Here is a 23903-nt window from a genome sequence, read left to right as displayed (position 1 = left end):
AGGCTAAAACTAAGAAAACATTGATTCGAAGCAGTAAACAGTTTTGTTACTGTTTCTAGGGTCAGAATGTTTGACAATCCAATTCTTTTAACTAATTATAAAAGTTCGGGTTGGATTTGGAGTGTTTAGACACCAGGTTTACCCATTTTATCCCGAAAGAGGCTAAAACCGAGAAAACATTGATTTGAAACAGTAAACATCTATGTTACTCTTTATAGGTTCAAAATATGTAACAATCCAATGCATTTGACTCATTATAAGAGTTCGGTTGTATTTGGAGTGTTTAGACACCACTTTTACCCATTTTGTCCCGAAACAGGCTAAAACCAAGAAAATATTCATTCGAAGCAGTAAACAGCTTTGTTACTGTTTCTAGGGTCAGAATCTGTGACAATACAATGCATTTGACTAATGTATGAGTTCGGGATGAATTTGGAGTGTTTAGACAACACTTTTACCCATTTTGTCCCGAAACAGGCTAAAACCAAGAAAACATTCATTCGAAGCAGTAAACAGCATTGTTACTGTTTCTAGAGTCAGAATCTGAGACAATCCAATGAATTTGACTAATTGTATGAGGTCGGGATGAATTTGGAGTGTTTAGACAACACTTAAACCCGTTTTATCCCAAAACAGGCTTAAACCAAGAAAATAGGCTAAAACCGAGAGAAAACATTGTTTCGAAGCAGTACACAGCTATGTTACTGTTCCTAGGGTTAGAATGAGTGACAATCCAATTCTTTTGACTAATTATAAAGGTTTGGGTTAAATTTGGAGTGTTTAGACACCACTTTTACCCATTTTGTCCCGAAAGAGGCTAAAACCGAGAAAACATTGATTCGAAGCAGTAAACAGTTATGTTACTCTTTATAGGGTCAAAATATGTAACTATCTAATACATTTGACTAATTATAAGAGTTCGGGTTGAATTTGGAGTGTTTAGACACCACTTTTACCTATTTTGTCCCGAAACAGGCTCAAACCAAGAAAACATTGATTCGAAGCAGTAAACAGTTTTGTTACTGTTTCTAGGGTCAGAATGTTTGACAATCCAATTCTTTTAACTAATTATAAAAGTTCGGGTTGGATTTGGAGTGTTTAGACACCAGGTTTACCCATTTTATCCCGAAAGAGGCTAAAACCGAGAAAACATTGATTTGAAGCAGTAAACACCTATGTTACTCTTTATAGGGTCAAAATATGTAACAATCCAATACATTTGACTCATTATAAGAGTTCGGTTGAATTTGGAGTGTTTAGACACCACATTTACCTATTTTGTCCCGAAACAGGCTAAAACCAAGAAAATATTCATTCGAAGCAGTAAACAGCTTTGTTACTGTTTCTAGGGTCAGAATCTGTGACAATACAATGCATTTGACTAATGTATGAGTTCGGGATGAATTTGGAGTGTTTAGACAACACTTAACTCGTTTTATCCCAAAACAGGCTCAAACCAAGAAAACAGGTTTAAACCGAGAGAAAACATTGATTCGAATCAGTACACAGCTATGTTACTCTTTCTAGGGTCAAAATATGTAACAATCCAATTCTTTTAACTAATTATAAAAGTTCGGGTTGAATTTGGAGTGTTTAGACACCAGGTTTACCCATTTTGTCCCGAAAGAGGCTAAAACCGAGAAAACATTGATTCGAAGCAGTAAACATCTATGTTACTCTTTATAGGGTCAAAATATGTAACAATCCAATTCTTTTGACTAATTATAAAGGTTTGGGTTAAATTTGGAGTGTTTAGACACCACTTTTACCCATTTTGTCCCGAAAGAGGCTAAAACCGAGAAAACATTGATTCGAAGCAGTAAACAGTTATGTTACTCTTTATAGGGTCAAAATATGTAACTATCTAATACATTTGACTAATTATAAGAGTTCGGGTTGAATTTGGAGTGTTTAGACACCACTTTTACCTATTTTGTCCCGAAACAGGCTAAAACCAAGAAAACATTGATTCGAAGCAGTAAACAGTTTTGTTACTGTTTCTAGGGTCAGAATGTTTGACAATCCAATTCTTTTAACTAATTATAAAAGTTCGGGTTGGATTTGGAGTGTTTAGACACCAGGTTTACCCATTTTATCCCGAAAGAGGCTAAAACCGAGAAAACATTGATTTGAAGCAGTAAACACCTATGTTACTCTTTATAGGGTCAAAATATGTAACAATCCAATGCATTTGACTCATTATAAGAGTTCGGTTGAATTTGGAGTGTTTAGACACCACTTTTACCCATTTTGTCCCGAAACAGGCTAAAACCAAGAAAACATTCATTCGAAGCAGTAAACAGCTTTGTTACTGTTTCTAGGGTCAGAATCTGTGACAATACAATGCATTTGACTAATGTATGAGTTCGGGATGAATTTGGAGTGTTTAGACAACACTTAAACTCGTTTTATCCCAAAATAGGCTCAAACCAAGAAAACAGGTTAAAACCGAGAGAAAACATTGATTCGAATCAGTACACAGCTATGTTACTCTTTCTAGGGTCAAAATATGTAACAATCCAATTCTTTTAACTAATTATAAAAGTTCGGGTTGAATTTGGAGTGTTTAGACACCAGGTTTACCCATTTTGTCCCGAAAGAGGCTAAAACCGAGAAAACATTGATTCGAAGCAGTAAACATCTATGTTACTCTTTATAGGGTCAAAATATGTAACAATCTAATGCATTTGACTAATTGTAAGAGTTCGGGTTGAATTTGGAGTGTTTAGACACCACTTTTACCCATTTTGTCCCGAAACAGGCTAAAATCAAGAAAATATTGATTCGAAGCAGTAAACAGCATTGTTACTGTTTCTAGGGACAGAATCTGTGACAGTCCAACGCATTTGACTAATTGTATGAGTTCGGGATGAATTTGGAGTGTTTAGACAACACTTAAGCCCGTTTTATCCCAAAACAGGCTTAAACCAAGAAAACAGGCTAAAACCGAGAGAAAACATTGTTTCGAAGCAGTACACAGCTATGTTACTCTTTCTAGGGTCAAAATATGTAACAATCCAATTCTTTTGACTAATTATAAAGGTTTGGGTTAAATTTGGAGTGTTTAGACACCACTTTTACCCATTTTGTCCCAAAAGAGGCTAAAACTGAGAAAACATTGATTCGAAGCAGTAAACAGTTATGTTACTCTTTATAGGGTCAAAATATGTAACTATCCAATACATTTGACTAATTATAAGAGTTCGTGTTGAATTTGGAGTGTTTAGACACCGATTTTACCTATTTTGTCCCGAAACAGGCTAAAACTAAGAAAACATTGATTCGAAGCAGTAAACAGTTTTGTTACTGTTTCTAGGGTCCGAATGTTTGACAATCCAATTCTTTTAACTAATTATAAAAGTTCGGGTTGGATTTGGAGTGTTTAGACACCAGGTTTACCCATTTTATCCCGAAAGAGGCTAAAACCGAGAAAACATTGATTTGAAGCAGTAAACATCTATGTTACTCTTTATAGGTTCAAAATATGTAACAATCCAATGCATTTGACTAATTATAAGAGTTCGGGTTGAATTTGGAGTGTTTAGACACCACTTTTATCCATTTTGTCCCGAAACAGGCTAAAACCAAGAAAACATTCATTCGAAGCAGTAAACAGCATTGTTACTGTTTCTAGAGTCAGAATCTGAGACAATCCAATGAATTTGACTAATTGTATGAGGTCGGGATGAATTTGGAGTGTTTAGACAACACTTAAACCCGTTTTATCCCAAAACAGGCTTAAACCAAGAAAATAGGCTAAAACCGAGAGAAAACATTGTTTCGAAGCAGTACACAGCTATGTTACTGTTCCTAGGGTCAGAATGAGTGACAATCCAATTCTTTTGACTAATTATAAAGGTTTGGGTTAAATTTGGAGTGTTTAGACACCACTTTTACCCATTTTGTCCCGAAAGAGGCTAAAACCCAGAAAACATTGATTCGAAGCAGTAAACAGTTATGTTACTCTTTATAGGGTCAAAATATGTAACTATCCAATACATTTGACTAATTATAAGAGTTCGGTTGAATTTGGAGTGTTTAGACACCACTTTTACCCATTTTGTCCCGAAACAGGCTAAAACCAAGAAAACATTCATTCGAAGCAGTAAACAGCTTTGTTACTGTTTCTAGGGTCAGAATCTGTGACAATACAATGCATTTGACTAATTGTATGAGTTCGGGATGAATTTGGAGTGTTTAGACAACACTTAAGCCCGTTTTATCCCAAAACAGGCTTAAACCAAGAAAACAGGCTAAAACCGAGAGAAAACATTGTTTCGAAGCAGTACACAGCTATGTTACTCTTTCTAGGGTCAAAATATGTAACAATCCAATTCTTTTGACTAATTATAAAGGTTTGGGTTAAATTTGGAGTGTTTAGACACCACTTTTACCCATTTTGTCCCAAAAGAGGCTAAAACTGAGAAAACATTGATTCGAAGCAGTAAACAGTTATGTTACTCTTTATAGGGTCAAAATATGTAACTATCCAATACATTTGACTAATTATAAGAGTTCGTGTTGAATTTGGAGTGTTTAGACACCGATTTTACCTATTTTGTCCCGAAACAGGCTAAAACTAAGAAAACATTGATTCGAAGCAGTAAACAGTTTTGTTACTGTTTCTAGGGTCAGAATGTTTGACAATCCAATTCTTTTAACTAATTATAATAGTTCGGGTTGGATTTGGAGTGTTTAGACACCAGGTTTACCCATTTTATCCCGAAAGAGGCTAAAACCGAGAAAACATTGATTTGAAACAGTAAACATCTATGTTACTCTTTATAGGTTCAAAATATGTAACAATCCAATGCATTTGACTAATTATAAGAGTTCGGGTTGAATTTGGAGTGTTTAGACACCACTTTTATCCATTTTGTCCTGAAACAGGCTAAAACCAAGAAAACATTCATTCGAAGCAGTAAACAGCATTGTTACTGTTTCTAGAGTCAGAATCTGAGACAATCCAATGAATTTGACTAATTGTATGAGGTCGGGATGAATTTGGAGTGTTTAGACAACACTTAAACTCGTTTTATCCCAAAATAGGCTCAACCCAAGAAAACAGGTTAAAACCGAGAGAAAACATTGATTCGAATCAGTACACAGCTATGTTACTCTTTCTAGGGTCAAAATATGTAACAATCCAATTCTTTTAACTAATTATAAAAGTTCGGGTTGAATTTGGAGTGTTTAGACACCAGGTTTACCCATTTTGTCCCGAAAGAGGCTAAAACCGAGAAAACATTGATTCGAAGCAGTAAACATCTATGTTACTCTTTATAGGGTCAAAATATGTAACAATCTAATGCATTTGACTAATTGTAAGAGTTCGGGTTGAATTTGGAGTGTTTAGACACCACTTTTACCCATTTTGTCCCGAAACAGGCTAAAATCAAGAAAACATTGATTCGAAGCAGTAAACAGCATTGTTACTGTTTCTAGGGACAGAATCTGTGACAGTCCAATGCATTTGACTAATTGTATGAGTTCGGGATGAATTTGGAGTGTTTAGACAACACTTAAGCCCGTTTTATCCCAAAACAGGCTTAAACCAAGAAAACAGGCTAAAACCGAGAGAAAACATTGTTTCGAAGCAGTACACAGCTATGTTACTCTTTCTAGGGTCAAAATATGTAACAATCCAATTCTTTTGACTAATTATAAAGGTTTGGGTTAAATTTGGAGTGTTTAGACACCACTTTTACCCATTTTGTCCCAAAAGAGGCTAAAACTGAGAAAACATTGATTCGAAGCAGTAAACAGTTATGTTACTCTTTATAGGGTCAAAATATGTAACTATCCAATACATTTGACTAATTATAAGAGTTCGTGTTGAATTTGGAGTGTTTAGACACCGATTTTACCTATTTTGTCCCGAAACAGGCTAAAACTAAGAAAACATTGATTCGAAGCAGTAAACAGTTTTGTTACTGTTTCTAGGGTCCGAATGTTTGACAATCCAATTCTTTTAACTAATTATAAAAGTTCGGGTTGGATTTGGAGTGTTTAGACACCAGGTTTACCCATTTTATCCCGAAAGAGGCTAAAACCGAGAAAACATTGATTTGAAGCAGTAAACATCTATGTTACTCTTTATAGGTTCAAAATATGTAACAATCCAATGCATTTGACTAATTATAAGAGTTCGGGTTGAATTTGGAGTGTTTAGACACCACTTTTATCCATTTTGTCCCGAAACAGGCTAAAACCAAGAAAACATTCATTCGAAGCAGTAAACAGCATTGTTACTGTTTCTAGAGTCAGAATCTGAGACAATCCAATAAATTTGACTAATTGTATGAGGTCGGGATGAATTTGGAGTGTTTAGACAACACTTAAACCCGTTTTATCCCAAAACAGGCTTAAACCAAGAAAATAGGCTAAAACCGAGAGAAAACATTGTTTCGAAGCAGTACACAGCTATGTTACTGTTCCTAGGGTCAGAATGAGTGACAATCCAATTCTTTTGACTAATTATAAAGGTTTGGGTTAAATTTGGAGTGTTTAGACACCACTTTTACCCATTTTGTCCCGAAAGAGGCTAAAACCCAGAAAACATTGATTCGAAGCAGTAAACAGTTATGTTACTCTTTATAGGGTCAAAATATGTAACTATCCAATACATTTGACTAATTATAAGAGTTCGGTTGAATTTGGAGTGTTTAGACACCACTTTTACCCATTTTGTCCCGAAACAGGCTAAAACCAAGAAAACATTCATTCGAAGCAGTAAACAGCTTTGTTACTGTTTCTAGGGTCAGAATCTGTGACAATACAATGCATTTGACTAATTGTATGAGTTCGGGATGAATTTGGAGTGTTTAGACAACACTTAAGCCCGTTTTATCCCAAAACAGGCTTAAACCAAGAAAACAGGCTAAAACCGAGAGAAAACATTGTTTCGAAGCAGTACACAGCTATGTTACTCTTTCTAGGGTAAAAATATGTAACAATCCAATTCTTTTGACTAATTATAAAGGTTTGGGTTAAATTTGGAGTGTTTAGACACCACTTTTACCCATTTTGTCCCAAAAGAGGCTAAAACTGAGAAAACATTGATTCGAAGCAGTAAACAGTTATGTTACTCTTTATAGGGTCAAAATATGTAACTATCCAATACATTTGACTAATTATAAGAGTTCGTGTTGAATTTGGAGTGTTTAGACACCGATTTTACCTATTTTGTCCCGAAACAGGCTAAAACTAAGAAAACATTGATTCGAAGCAGTAAACAGTTTTGTTACTGTTTCTAGGGTCAGAATGTTTGACAATCCAATTCTTTTAACTAATTATAAAAGTTCGGGTTGGATTTGGAGTGTTTAGACACCAGGTTTACCCATTTTATCCCGAAAGAGGCTAAAACCGAGAAAACATTGATTTGAAACAGTAAACATCTATGTTACTCTTTATAGGTTCAAAATATGTAACAATCCAATGCATTTGACTAATTATAAGAGTTCGGGTTGAATTTGGAGTGTTTAGACACCACTTTTATCCATTTTGTCCCGAAACAGGCTAAAACCAAGAAAACATTCATTCGAAGCAGTAAACAGCATTGTTACTGTTTCTAGAGTCAGAATCTGAGACAATCCAATGAATTTGACTAATTGTATGAGGTCGGGATGAATTTGGAGTGTTTAGACAACACTTAAACTCGTTTTATCCCAAAATAGGCTCAACCCAAGAAAACAGGTTAAAACCGAGAGAAAACATTGATTCGAATCAGTACACAGCTATGTTACTCTTTCTAGGGTCAAAATATGTAACAATCCAATTCTTTTAACTAATTATAAAAGTTCGGGTTGAATTTGGAGTGTTTAGACACCAGGTTTACCCATTTTGTCCCGAAAGAGGCTAAAACCGAGAAAACATTGATTCGAAGCAGTAAACATCTATGTTACTCTTTATAGGGTCAAAATATGTAACAATCTAATGCATTTGACTAATTGTAAGAGTTCGGGTTGAATTTGGAGTGTTTAGACACCACTTTTACCCATTTTGTCCCGAAACAGGCTAAAATCAAGAAAACATTGATTCGAAGCAGTAAACAGCATTGTTACTGTTTCTAGGGACAGAATCTGTGACAGTCCAATGCATTTGACTAATTGTATGAGTTCGGGATGAATTTGGAGTGTTTAGACAACACTTAAGCCCGTTTTATCCCAAAACAGGCTTAAACCAAGAAAACAGGCTAAAACCGAGAGAAAACATTGTTTCGAAGCAGTACACAGCTATGTTACTCTTTCTAGGGTCAAAATATGTAACAATCCAATTCTTTTGACTAATTATAAAGGTTTGGGTTAAATTTGGAGTGTTTAGACACCACTTTTACCCATTTTGTCCCAAAAGAGGCTAAAACTGAGAAAACATTGATTCGAAGCAGTAAACAGTTATGTTACTCTTTATAGGGTCAAAATATGTAACTATCCAATACATTTGACTAATTATAAGAGTTCGTGTTGAATTTGGAGTGTTTAGACACCGATTTTACCTATTTTGTCCCGAAACAGGCTAAAACTAAGAAAACATTGATTCGAAGCAGTAAACAGTTTTGTTACTGTTTCTAGGGTCCGAATGTTTGACAATCCAATTCTTTTAACTAATTATAAAAGTTCGGGTTGGATTTGGAGTGTTTAGACACCAGGTTTACCCATTTTATCCCGAAAGAGGCTAAAACCGAGAAAACATTGATTTGAAGCAGTAAACATCTATGTTACTCTTTATAGGTTCAAAATATGTAACAATCCAATGCATTTGACTAATTATAAGAGTTCGGGTTGAATTTGGAGTGTTTAGACACCACTTTTACCCATTTTGTCCCGAAACAGGCTAAAACCAAGAAAACATTCATTCGAAGCAGTAAACAGCTTTGTTACTGTTTCTAGGGTCAGAATCTGTGACAATACAATGCATTTGACTAATGTATGAGTTCGGGATGAATTTGGAGTGTTTAGACAACACTTAAACTCGTTTTATCCCAAAATAGGCTCAACCCAAGAAAACAGGTTAAAACCGAGAGAAAACATTGATTCGAATCAGTACACAGCTATGTTACTCTTTCTAGGGTCAAAATATGTAACAATCCAATTCTTTTAACTAATTATAAAAGTTCGGGTTGAATTTGGAGTGTTTAGACACCAGGTTTACCCATTTTGTCCCGAAAGAGGCTAAAACCGAGAAAACATTGATTCGAAGCAGTAAACATCTATGTTACTCTTTATAGGGTCAAAATATGTAACAATCTAATGCATTTGACTAATTGTAAGAGTTCGGGTTGAATTTGGAGTGTTTAGACACCACTTTTACCCATTTTGTCCCGAAACAGGCTAAAATCAAGAAAACATTGATTCGAAGCAGTAAACAGCATTGTTACTGTTTCTAGGGACAGAATCTGTGACAGTCCAATGCATTTGACTAATTGTATGAGTTCGGGATGAATTTGGAGTGTTTAGACAACACTTAAGCCCGTTTTATCCCAAAACAGGCTTAAACCAAGAAAACAGGCTAAAACCGAGAGAAAACATTGTTTCGAAGCAGTACACAGCTATGTTACTCTTTCTAGGGTCAAAATATGTAACAATCCAATTCTTTTGACTAATTATAAAGGTTTGGGTTAAATTTGGAGTGTTTAGACACCACTTTTACCCATTTTGTCCCAAAAGAGGCTAAAACTGAGAAAACATTGATTCGAAGCAGTAAACAGTTATGTTACTCTTTATAGGGTCAAAATATGTAACTATCCAATACATTTGACTAATTATAAGAGTTCGTGTTGAATTTGGAGTGTTTAGACACCGATTTTACCTATTTTGTCCCGAAACAGGCTAAAACTAAGAAAACATTGATTCGAAGCAGTAAACAGTTTTGTTACTGTTTCTAGGGTCCGAATGTTTGACAATCCAATTCTTTTAACTAATTATAAAAGTTCGGGTTGGATTTGGAGTGTTTAGACACCAGGTTTACCCATTTTATCCCGAAAGAGGCTAAAACCGAGAAAACATTGATTTGAAGCAGTAAACATCTATGTTACTCTTTATAGGTTCAAAATATGTAACAATCCAATGCATTTGACTAATTATAAGAGTTCGGGTTGAATTTGGAGTGTTTAGACACCACTTTTATCCATTTTGTCCCGAAACAGGCTAAAACCAAGAAAACATTCATTCGAAGCAGTAAACAGCATTGTTACTGTTTCTAGAGTCAGAATCTGAGACAATCCAATAAATTTGACTAATTGTATGAGGTCGGGATGAATTTGGAGTGTTTAGACAACACTTAAACCCGTTTTATCCCAAAACAGGCTTAAACCAAGAAAATAGGCTAAAACCGAGAGAAAACATTGTTTCGAAGCAGTACACAGCTATGTTACTGTTCCTAGGGTCAGAATGAGTGACAATCCAATTCTTTTGACTAATTATAAAGGTTTGGGTTAAATTTGGAGTGTTTAGACACCACTTTTACCCATTTTGTCCCGAAAGAGGCTAAAACCCAGAAAACATTGATTCGAAGCAGTAAACAGTTATGTTACTCTTTATAGGGTCAAAATATGTAACTATCCAATACATTTGACTAATTATAAGAGTTCGGTTGAATTTGGAGTGTTTAGACACCACTTTTACCCATTTTGTCCCGAAACAGGCTAAAACCAAGAAAACATTCATTCGAAGCAGTAAACAGCTTTGTTACTGTTTCTAGGGTCAGAATCTGTGACAATACAATGCATTTGACTAATTGTATGAGTTCGGGATGAATTTGGAGTGTTTAGACAACACTTAAGCCCGTTTTATCCCAAAACAGGCTTAAACCAAGAAAACAGGCTAAAACCGAGAGAAAACATTGTTTCGAAGCAGTACACAGCTATGTTACTCTTTCTAGGGTAAAAATATGTAACAATCCAATTCTTTTGACTAATTATAAAGGTTTGGGTTAAATTTGGAGTGTTTAGACACCACTTTTACCCATTTTGTCCCAAAAGAGGCTAAAACTGAGAAAACATTGATTCGAAGCAGTAAACAGTTATGTTACTCTTTATAGGGTCAAAATATGTAACTATCCAATACATTTGACTAATTATAAGAGTTCGTGTTGAATTTGGAGTGTTTAGACACCGATTTTACCTATTTTGTCCCGAAACAGGCTAAAACTAAGAAAACATTGATTCGAAGCAGTAAACAGTTTTGTTACTGTTTCTAGGGTCAGAATGTTTGACAATCCAATTCTTTTAACTAATTATAAAAGTTCGGGTTGGATTTGGAGTGTTTAGACACCAGGTTTACCCATTTTATCCCGAAAGAGGCTAAAACCGAGAAAACATTGATTTGAAACAGTAAACATCTATGTTACTCTTTATAGGTTCAAAATATGTAACAATCCAATGCATTTGACTAATTATAAGAGTTCGGGTTGAATTTGGAGTGTTTAGACACCACTTTTATCCATTTTGTCCCGAAACAGGCTAAAACCAAGAAAACATTCATTCGAAGCAGTAAACAGCATTGTTACTGTTTCTAGAGTCAGAATCTGAGACAATCCAATGAATTTGACTAATTGTATGAGGTCGGGATGAATTTGGAGTGTTTAGACAACACTTAAACCCGTTTTATCCCAAAACAGGCTTAAACCAAGAAAATAGGCTAAAACCGAGAGAAAACATTGTTTCGAAGCAGTACACAGCTATGTTACTGTTCCTAGGGTCAGAATGAGTGACAATCCAATTCTTTTGACTAATTATAAAGGTTTGGGTTAAATTTGGAGTGTTTAGACACCACTTTTACCCATTTTGTCCCGAAAGAGGCTAAAACCCAGAAAACATTGATTCGAAGCAGTAAACAGTTATGTTACTCTTTATAGGGTCAAAATATGTAACTATCCAATACATTTGACTAATTATAAGAGTTCGGTTGAATTTGGAGTGTTTAGACACCACTTTTACCCATTTTGTCCCGAAACAGGCTAAAACCAAGAAAACATTCATTCGAAGCAGTAAACAGCTTTGTTACTGTTTCTAGGGTCAGAATCTGTGACAATACAATGCATTTGACTAATTGTATGAGTTCGGGATGAATTTGGAGTGTTTAGACAACACTTAAGCCCGTTTTATCCCAAAACAGGCTTAAACCAAGAAAACAGGCTAAAACCGAGAGAAAACATTGTTTCGAAGCAGTACACAGCTATGTTACTCTTTCTAGGGTCAAAATATGTAACAATCCAATTCTTTTGACTAATTATAAAGGTTTGGGTTAAATTTGGAGTGTTTAGACACCACTTTTACCCATTTTGTCCCAAAAGAGGCTAAAACTGAGAAAACATTGATTCGAAGCAGTAAACAGTTATGTTACTCTTTATAGGGTCAAAATATGTAACTATCCAATACATTTGACTAATTATAAGAGTTCGTGTTGAATTTGGAGTGTTTAGACACCGATTTTACCTATTTTGTCCCGAAACAGGCTAAAACTAAGAAAACATTGATTCGAAGCAGTAAACAGTTTTGTTACTGTTTCTAGGGTCAGAATGTTTGACAATCCAATTCTTTTAACTAATTATAAAAGTTCGGGTTGGATTTGGAGTGTTTAGACACCAGGTTTACCCATTTTATCCCGAAAGAGGCTAAAACCGAGAAAACATTGATTTGAAACAGTAAACATCTATGTTACTCTTTATAGGTTCAAAATATGTAACAATCCAATGCATTTGACTAATTATAAGAGTTCGGGTTGAATTTGGAGTGTTTAGACACCACTTTTATCCATTTTGTCCCGAAACAGGCTAAAACCAAGAAAACATTCATTCGAAGCAGTAAACAGCATTGTTACTGTTTCTAGAGTCAGAATCTGAGACAATCCAATGAATTTGACTAATTGTATGAGGTCGGGATGAATTTGGAGTGTTTAGACAACACTTAAACCCGTTTTATCCCAAAACAGGCTTAAACCAAGAAAATAGGCTAAAACCGAGAGAAAACATTGTTTCGAAGCAGTACACAGCTATGTTACTGTTCCTAGGGTCAGAATGAGTGACAATCCAATTCTTTTGACTAATTATAAAGGTTTGGGTTAAATTTGGAGTGTTTAGACACCACTTTTACCCATTTTGTCCCGAAAGAGGCTAAAACCCAGAAAACATTGATTCGAAGCAGTAAACAGTTATGTTACTCTTTATAGGGTCAAAATATGTAACTATCCAATACATTTGACTAATTATAAGAGTTCGGTTGAATTTGGAGTGTTTAGACACCACTTTTACCCATTTTGTCCCGAAACAGGCTAAAACCAAGAAAACATTCATTCGAAGCAGTAAACAGCTTTGTTACTGTTTCTAGGGTCAGAATCTGTGACAATACAATGCATTTGACTAATTGTATGAGTTCGGGATGAATTTGGAGTGTTTAGACAACACTTAAGCCCGTTTTATCCCAAAACAGGCTTAAACCAAGAAAACAGGCTAAAACCGAGAGAAAACATTGTTTCGAAGCAGTACACAGCTATGTTACTCTTTCTAGGGTCAAAATATGTAACAATCCAATTCTTTTGACTAATTATAAAGGTTTGGGTTAAATTTGGAGTGTTTAGACACCACTTTTACCCATTTTGTCCCAAAAGAGGCTAAAACTGAGAAAACATTGATTCGAAGCAGTAAACAGTTATGTTACTCTTTATAGGGTCAAAATATGTAACTATCCAATACATTTGACTAATTATAAGAGTTCGGTTGAATTTGGAGTGTTTAGACACCGATTTTACCTATTTTGTCCCGAAACAGGCTAAAACTAAGAAAACATTGATTCGAAGCAGTAAACAGTTTTGTTACTGTTTCTAGGGTCAGAATGTTTGACAATCCAATTATTTTAACTAATTATAAAAGTTCGGGTTGGATTTGGAGTGTTTAGACACCAGGTTTACCCATTTTATCCCGAAAGAGGCTAAAACCGAGAAAACATTGATTTGAAACAGTAAACATCTATGTTACTCTTTATAGGTTCAAAATATGTAACAATCCAATGCATTTGACTAATTATAAGAGTTCGGGTTGAATTTGGAGTGTTTAGACACCACTTTTACCCATTTTGTCCCGAAAGAGGCTAAAACCGAGAAAACATTGATTCGAAGCAGTAAACAGTTATGTTACTCTTTATAGGGTCAAAATATGTAACTATCTAATACATTTGACTAATTATAAGAGTTCGGGTTGAATTTGGAGTGTTTAGACACCACTTTTACCTATTTTGTCCCGAAACAGGCTAAAACCAAGAAAACATTGATTCGAAGCAGTAAACAGTTTTGTTACTGTTTCTAGGGTCAGAATGTTTGACAATCCAATTCTTTTAACTAATTATAAAAGTTCGGGTTGGATTTGGAGTGTTTAGACACCAGGTTTACCCATTTTATCCCGAAAGAGGCTAAAACCGAGAAAACATTGATTTGAAGCAGTAAACACCTATGTTACTCTTTATAGGGTCAAAATATGTAACAATCCAATGCATTTGACTCATTATAAGAGTTCGGTTGAATTTGGAGTGTTTAGACACCACTTTTACCCATTTTGTCCCGAAACAGGCTAAAACCAAGAAAACATTCATTCGAAGCAGTAAACAGCTTTGTTACTGTTTCTAGGGTCAGAATCTGTGACAATACAATGCATTTGACTAATGTATGAGTTCGGGATGAATTTGGAGTGTTTAGACAACACTTAAACTCGTTTTATCCCAAAACAGGCTCAAACCAAGAAAACAGGTTAAAACCGAGAGAAAACATTGATTCGAATCAGTACACAGCTATGTTACTCTTTCTAGGGTCAAAATATGTAACAATCCAATTCTTTTAACTAATTATAAAAGTTCGGGTTGAATTTGGAGTGTTTAGACACCAGGTTTACCCATTTTGTCCCGAAAGAGGCTAAAACCGAGAAAACATTGATTCAAAGCAGTAAACATCTATGTTACTCTTTATAGGGTCAAAATATGTAACAATCTAATGCATTTGACTAATTGTAAGAGTTCGGGTTGAATTTGGAGTGTTTAGACACCACTTTTACCCATTTTGTCCCGAAACAGGCTAAAATCAAGAAAACATTGATTCGAAGCAGTAAACAGCATTGTTACTGTTTCTAGGGACAGAATCTGTGACAGTCCAATGCATTTGACTAATTGTATGAGTTCGGGATGAATTTGGAGTGTTTAGACAACACTTAAGCCCGTTTTATCCCAAAACAGGCTTAAACCAAGAAAACAGGCTAAAACCGAGAGAAAACATTGTTTCGAAGCAGTACACAGCTATGTTACTCTTTCTAGGGTCAAAATATGTAACAATCCAATTCTTTTGACTAATTATAAAGGTTTGGGTTAAATTTGGAGTGTTTAGACACCACTTTTACCCATTTTGTCCCAAAAGAGGCTAAAACTGAGAAAACATTGATTCGAAGCAGTAAACAGTTATGTTACTCTTTATAGGGTCAAAATATGTAACTATCCAATACATTTGACTAATTATAAGAGTTCGTGTTGAATTTGGAGTGTTTAGACACCGATTTTACCTATTTTGTCCCGAAACAGGCTAAAACTAAGAAAACATTGATTCGAAGCAGTAAACAGTTTTGTTACTGTTTCTAGGGTCCGAATGTTTGACAATCCAATTCTTTTAACTAATTATAAAAGTTCGGGTTGGATTTGGAGTGTTTAGACACCAGGTTTACCCATTTTATCCCGAAAGAGGCTAAAACCGAGAAAACATTGATTTGAAGCAGTAAACATCTATGTTACTCTTTATAGGTTCAAAATATGTAACAATCCAATGCATTTGACTAATTATAAGAGTTCGGGTTGAATTTGGAGTGTTTAGACACCACTTTTATCCATTTTGTCCCGAAACAGGCTAAAACCAAGAAAACATTCATTCGAAGCAGTAAACAGCATTGTTACTGTTTCTAGAGTCAGAATCTGAGACAATCCAATGAATTTGACTAATTGTATGAGGTCGGGATGAATTTGGAGTGTTTAGACAACACTTAAACCCGTTTTATCCCAAAACAGGCTTAAACCAAGAAAATAGGCTAAAACCGAGAGAAAACATTGTTTCGAAGCAGTACACAGCTATGTTACTGTTCCTAGGGTCAGAATGAGTGACAATCCAATTCTTTTGACTAATTATAAAGGTTTGGGTTAAATTTGGAGTGTTTAGACACCACTTTTACCCATTTTGTCCCGAAAGAGGCTAAAACCCAGAAAACATTGATTCGAAGCAGTAAACAGTTATGTTACTCTTTATAGGGTCAAAATATGTAACTATCCAATACATTTGACTAATTATAAGAGTTCGGTTGAATTTGGAGTGTTTAGACACCACTTTTACCCATTTTGTCCCGAAACAGGCTAAAACCAAGAAAACATTCATTCGAAGCAGTAAACAGCTTTGTTACTGTTTCTAGGGTCAGAATCTGTGACAATACAATGCATTTGACTAATTGTATGAGTTCGGGATGAATTTGGAGTGTTTAGACAACACTTAAGCCCGTTTTATCCCAAAACAGGCTTAAACCAAGAAAACAGGCTAAAACCGAGAGAAAACATTGTTTCGAAGCAGTACACAGCTATGTTACTCTTTCTAGGGTCAAAATATGTAACAATCCAATTCTTTTGACTAATTATAAAGGTTTGGGTTAAATTTGGAGTGTTTAGACACCACTTTTACCCATTTTGTCCCAAAAGAGGCTAAAACTGAGAAAACATTGATTCGAAGCAGTAAACAGTTATGTTACTCTTTATAGGGTCAAAATATGTAACTATCCAATACATTTGACTAATTATAAGAGTTCGTGTTGAATTTGGAGTGTTTAGACACCGATTTTACCTATTTTGTCCCGAAACAGGCTAAAACTAAGAAAACATTGATTCGAAGCAGTAAACAGTTTTGTTACTGTTTCTAGGGTCAGAATGTTTGACAATCCAATTATTTTAACTAATTATAAAAGTTCGGGTTGGATTTGGAGTGTTTAGACACCAGGTTTACCCATTTTATCCCGAAAGAGGCTAAAACCGAGAAAACATTGATTTGAAACAGTAAACATCTATGTTACTCTTTATAGGTTCAAAATATGTAACAATCCAATGCATTTGACTAATTATAAGAGTTCGGGTTGAATTTGGAGTGTTTAGACACCACTTTTACCCATTTTGTCCCGAAAGAGGCTAAAACCGAGAAAACATTGATTCGAAGCAGTAAACAGTTATGTTACTCTTTATAGGGTCAAAATATGTAACTATCTAATACATTTGACTAATTATAAGAGTTCGGGTTGAATTTGGAGTGTTTAGACACCACTTTTACCTATTTTGTCCCGAAACAGGCTAAAACCAAGAAAACATTTATTCGAAGCAGTAAACAGTTTTGTTACTGTTTCTAGGGTCAGAATGTTTGACAATCCAATTCTTTTAACTAATTATAAAAGTTCGGGTTGGATTTGGAGTGTTTAGACACCAGGTTTACCCATTTTATCCCGAAAGAGGCTAAAACCGAGAAAACATTGATTTGAAGCAGTAAACACCTATGTTACTCTTTATAGGGTCAAAATATGTAACAATCCAATGCATTTGACTCATTATAAGAGTTCGGTTGAATTTGGAGTGTTTAGACACCACTTTTACCCATTTTGTCCCGAAACAGGCTAAAACCAAGAAAACATTCATTCGAAGCAGTAAACAGCTTTGTTACTGTTTCTAGGGTCAGAATCTGTGACAATACAATGCATTTGACTAATGTATGAGTTCGGGATGAATTTGGAGTGTTTAGACAACACTTAAACTCGTTTTATCCCAAAACAGGCTCAAACCAAGAAAACAGGTTAAAACCGAGAGAAAACATTGATTCGAATCAGTACACAGCTATGTTACTCTTTCTAGGGTCAAAATATGTAACAATCCAATTCTTTTAACTAATTATAAAAGTTCGGGTTGAATTTGGAGTGTTTAGACACCAGGTTTACCCATTTTGTCCCGAAAGAGGCTAAAACCGAGAAAACATTGATTCGAAGCAGTAAACATCTATGTTACTCTTTATAGGGTCAAAATATGTAACAATCTAATGCATTTGACTAATTGTAAGAGTTCGGGTTGAATTTGGAGTGTTTAGACACCACTTTTACCCATTTTGTCCCGAAACAGGCTAAAATCAAGAAAACATTGATTCGAAGCAGTAAACAGCATTGTTACTGTTTCTAGGGACAGAATCTGTGACAGTCCAATGCATTTGACTAATTGTATGAGTTCGGGATGAATTTGGAGTGTTTAGACAACACTTAAGCCCGTTTTATCCCAAAACAGGCTTAAACCAAGAAAACAGGCTAAAACCGAGAGAAAACATTGTTTCGAAGCAGTACACAGCTATGTTACTCTTTCTAGGGTCAAAATATGTAACAATCCAATTCTTTTGACTAATTATAAAGGTTTGGGTTAAATTTGGAGTGTTTAGACACCACTTTTACCCATTTTGTCCCAAAAGAGGCTAAAACTGAGAAAACATTGATTCGAAGCAGTAAACAGTTATGTTACTCTTTATAGGGTCAAAATATGTAACTATCCAATACATTTGACTAATTATAAGAGTTCGTGTTGAATTTGGAGTGTTTAGACACCGATTTTACCTATTTTGTCCCGAAACAGGCTAAAACTAAGAAAACATTGATTCGAAGCAGTAAACAGTTTTGTTACTGTTTCTAGGGTCCGAATGTTTGACAATCCAATTCTTTTAACTAATTATAAAAGTTCGGGTTGGATTTGGAGTGTTTAGACACCAGGTTTACCCATTTTATCCCGAAAGAGGCTAAAACCGAGAAAACATTGATTTGAAGCAGTAAACATCTATGTTACTCTTTATAGGTTCAAAATATGTAACAATCCAATGCATTTGACTAATTATAAGAGTTCGGGTTGAATTTGGAGTGTTTAGACACCACTTTTATCCATTTTGTCCCGAAACAGGCTAAAACCAAGAAAACATTCTTTCGAAGCAGTAAACAGCATTGTTACTGTTTCTAGAGTCAGAATCTGAGACAATCCAATGAATTTGACTAATTGTATGAGGTCGGGATGAATTTGGAGTGTTTAGACAACACTTAAACCCGTTTTATCCCAAAACAGGCTTAAACCAAGAAAATAGGCTAAAACCGAGAGAAAACATTGTTTCGAAGCAGTACACAGCTATGTTACTGTTCCTAGGGTCAGAATGAGTGACAATCCAATTCTTTTGACTAATTATAAAGGTTTGGGTTAAATTTGGAGTGTTTAGACACCACTTTTACCCATTTTGTCCCGAAAGAGGCTAAAACCCAGAAAACATTGATTCGAAGCAGTAAACAGTTATGTTACTCTTTATAGGGTCAAAATATGTAACTATCCAATACATTTGACTAATTATAAGAGTTCGGTTGAATTTGGAGTGTTTAGACACCACTTTTACCCATTTTGTCCCGAAACAGGCTAAAACCAAGAAAACATTCATTCGAAGCAGTAAACAGCTTTGTTACTGTTTCTAGGGTCAGAATCTGTGACAATACAATGCATTTGACTAATTGTATGAGTTCGGGATGAATTTGGAGTGTTTAGACAACACTTAAGCCCGTTTTATCCCAAAACAGGCTTAAACCAAGAAAACAGGCTAAAACCGAGAGAAAACATTGTTTCGAAGCAGTACACAGCTATGTTACTCTTTCTAGGGTAAAAATATGTAACAATCCAATTCTTTTGACTAATTATAAAGGTTTGGGTTAAATTTGGAGTGTTTAGACACCACTTTTACCCATTTTGTCCCAAAAGAGGCTAAAACTGAGAAAACATTGATTCGAAGCAGTAAACAGTTATGTTACTCTTTATAGGGTCAAAATATGTAACTATCCAATACATTTGACTAATTATAAGAGTTCGTGTTGAATTTGGAGTGTTTAGACACCGATTTTACCTATTTTGTCCCGAAACAGGCTAAAACTAAGAAAACATTGATTCGAAGCAGTAAACAGTTTTGTTACTGTTTCTAGGGTCAGAATGTTTGACAATCCAATTCTTTTAACTAATTATAAAAGTTCGGGTTGGATTTGGAGTGTTTAGACACCAGGTTTACCCATTTTATCCCGAAAGAGGCTAAAACCGAGAAAACATTGATTTGAAACAGTAAACATCTATGTTACTCTTTATAGGTTCAAAATATGTAACAATCCAATGCATTTGACTAATTATAAGAGTTCGGGTTGAATTTGGAGTGTTTAGACACCACTTTTATCCATTTTGTCCCGAAACAGGCTAAAACCAAGAAAACATTCATTCGAAGCAGTAAACAGCATTGTTACTGTTTCTAGAGTCAGAATCTGAGACAATCCAATGAATTTGACTAATTGTATGAGGTCGGGATGAATTTGGAGTGTTTAGACAACACTTAAACCCGTTTTATCCCAAAACAGGCTTAAACCAAGAAAATAGGCTAAAACCGAGAGAAAACATTGTTTCGAAGCAGTACACAGCTATGTTACTGTTCCTAGGGTCAGAATGAGTGACAATCCAATTCTTTTGACTAATTATAAAGGTTTGGGTTAAATTTGGAGTGTTTAGACACCACTTTTACCCATTTTGTCCCGAAAGAGGCTAAAACCCAGAAAACATTGATTCGAAGCAGTAAACAGTTATGTTACTCTTTATAGGGTCAAAATATGTAACTATCCAATACATTTGACTAATTATAAGAGTTCGGTTGAATTTGGAGTGTTTAGACACCACTTTTACCCATTTTGTCCCGAAACAGGCTAAAACCAAGAAAACATTCATTCGAAGCAGTAAACAGCTTTGTTACTGTTTCTAGGGTCAGAATCTGTGACAATACAATGCATTTGACTAATTGTATGAGTTCGGGATGAATTTGGAGTGTTTAGACAACACTTAAGCCCGTTTTATCCCAAAACAGGCTTAAACCAAGAAAACAGGCTAAAACCGAGAGAAAACATTGTTTCGAAGCAGTACACAGCTATGTTACTCTTTCTAGGGTCAAAATATGTAACAATCCAATTCTTTTGACTAATTATAAAGGTTTGGGTTAAATTTGGAGTGTTTAGACACCACTTTTACCCATTTTGTCCCAAAAGAGGCTAAAACTGAGAAAACATTGATTCGAAGCAGTAAACAGTTATGTTACTCTTTATAGGGTCAAAATATGTAACTATCCAATACATTTGACTAATTATAAGAGTTCGGTTGAATTTGGAGTGTTTAGACACCGATTTTACCTATTTTGTCCCGAAACAGGCTAAAACTAAGAAAACATTGATTCGAAGCAGTAAACAGTTTTGTTACTGTTTCTAGGGTCAGAATGTTTGACAATCCAATTATTTTAACTAATTATAAAAGTTCGGGTTGGATTTGGAGTGTTTAGACACCAGGTTTACCCATTTTATCCCGAAAGAGGCTAAAACCGAGAAAACATTGATTTGAAACAGTAAACATCTATGTTACTCTTTATAGGTTCAAAATATGTAACAATCCAATGCATTTGACTAATTATAAGAGTTCGGGTTGAATTTGGAGTGTTTAGACACCACTTTTACCCATTTTGTCCCGAAAGAGGCTAAAACCGAGAAAACATTGATTCGAAGCAGTAAACAGTTATGTTACTCTTTATAGGGTCAAAATATGTAACTATCTAATACATTTGACTAATTATAAGAGTTCGGGTTGAATTTGGAGTGTTTAGACACCACTTTTACCTATTTTGTCCCGAAACAGGCTAAAACCAAGAAAACATTGATTCGAAGCAGTAAACAGTTTTGTTACTGTTTCTAGGGTCAGAATGTTTGACAATCCAATTCTTTTAACTAATTATAAAAGTTCGGGTTGGATTTGGAGTGTTTAGACACCAGGTTTACCCATTTTATCCCGAAAGAGGCTAAAACCGAGAAAACATTGATTTGAAGCAGTAAACACCTATGTTACTCTTTATAGGGTCAAAATATGTAACAATCCAATGCATTTGACTCATTATAAGAGTTCGGTTGAATTTGGAGTGTTTAGACACCACTTTTACCCATTTTGTCCCGAAACAGGCTAAAACCAAGAAAACATTCATTCGAAGCAGTAAACAGCTTTGTTACTGTTTCTAGGGTCAGAATCTGTGACAATACAATGCATTTGACTAATGTATGAGTTCGGGATGAATTTGGAGTGTTTAGACAACACTTAAACTCGTTTTATCCCAAAACAGGCTCAAACCAAGAAAACAGGTTAAAACCGAGAGAAAACATTGATTCGAATCAGTACACAGCTATGTTACTCTTTCTAGGGTCAAAATATGTAACAATCCAATTCTTTTAACTAATTATAAAAGTTCGGGTTGAATTTGGAGTGTTTAGACACCAGGTTTACCCATTTTGTCCCGAAAGAGGCTAAAACCGAGAAAACATTGATTCAAAGCAGTAAACATCTATGTTACTCTTTATAGGGTCAAAATATGTAACAATCTAATGCATTTGACTAATTGTAAGAGTTCGGGTTGAATTTGGAGTGTTTAGACACCACTTTTACCCATTTTGTCCCGAAACAGGCTAAAATCAAGAAAACATTGATTCGAAGCAGTAAACAGCATTGTTACTGTTTCTAGGGACAGAATCTGTGACAGTCCAATGCATTTGACTAATTGTATGAGTTCGGGATGAATTTGGAGTGTTTAGACAACACTTAAGCCCGTTTTATCCCAAAACAGGCTTAAACCAAGAAAACAGGCTAAAACCGAGAGAAAACATTGTTTCGAAGCAGTACACAGCTATGTTACTCTTTCTAGGGTCAAAATATGTAACAATCCAATTCTTTTGACTAATTATAAAGGTTTGGGTTAAATTTGGAGTGTTTAGACACCACTTTTACCCATTTTGTCCCAAAAGAGGCTAAAACTGAGAAAACATTGATTCGAAGCAGTAAACAGTTATGTTACTCTTTATAGGGTCAAAATATGTAACTATCCAATACATTTGACTAATTATAAGAGTTCGTGTTGAATTTGGAGTGTTTAGACACCGATTTTACCTATTTTGTCCCGAAACAGGCTAAAACTAAGAAAACATTGATTCGAAGCAGTAAACAGTTTTGTTACTGTTTCTAGGGTCCGAATGTTTGACAATCCAATTCTTTTAACTAATTATAAAAGTTCGGGTTGGATTTGGAGTGTTTAGACACCAGGTTTACCCATTTTATCCCGAAAGAGGCTAAAACCGAGAAAACATTGATTTGAAGCAGTAAACATCTATGTTACTCTTTATAGGTTCAAAATATGTAACAATCCAATGCATTTGACTAATTATAAGAGTTCGGGTTGAATTTGGAGTGTTTAGACACCACTTTTATCCATTTTGTCCCGAAACAGGCTAAAACCAAGAAAACATTCATTCGAAGCAGTAAACAGCATTGTTACTGTTTCTAGAGTCAGAATCTGAGACAATCCAATGAATTTGACTAATTGTATGAGGTCGGGATGAATTTGGAGTGTTTAGACAACACTTAAACCCGTTTTATCCCAAAACAGGCTTAAACCAAGAAAATAGGCTAAAACCGAGAGAAAACATTGTTTCGAAGCAGTACACAGCTATGTTACTGTTCCTAGGGTCAGAATGAGTGACAATCCAATTCTTTTGACTAATTATAAAGGTTTGGGTTAAATTTGGAGTGTTTAGACACCACTTTTACCCATTTTGTCCCGAAAGAGGCTAAAACCCAGAAAACATTGATTCGAAGCAGTAAACAGTTATGTTACTCTTTATAGGGTCAAAATATGTAACTATCCAATACATTTGACTAATTATAAGAGTTCGGTTGAATTTGGAGTGTTTAGACACCACTTTTACCCATTTTGTCCCGAAACAGGCTAAAACCAAGAAAACAT

This window comes from Camelina sativa, chromosome 14 (assembly GCF_030686135.1).
Source record: "Camelina sativa cultivar CO46 ecotype springtype chromosome 14, ASM3068613v1".
NCBI classification, from domain to species: domain Eukaryota; kingdom Viridiplantae; phylum Streptophyta; class Magnoliopsida; order Brassicales; family Brassicaceae; genus Camelina; species Camelina sativa.
Note: the sequence above shows the minus strand (reverse complement) of the source record.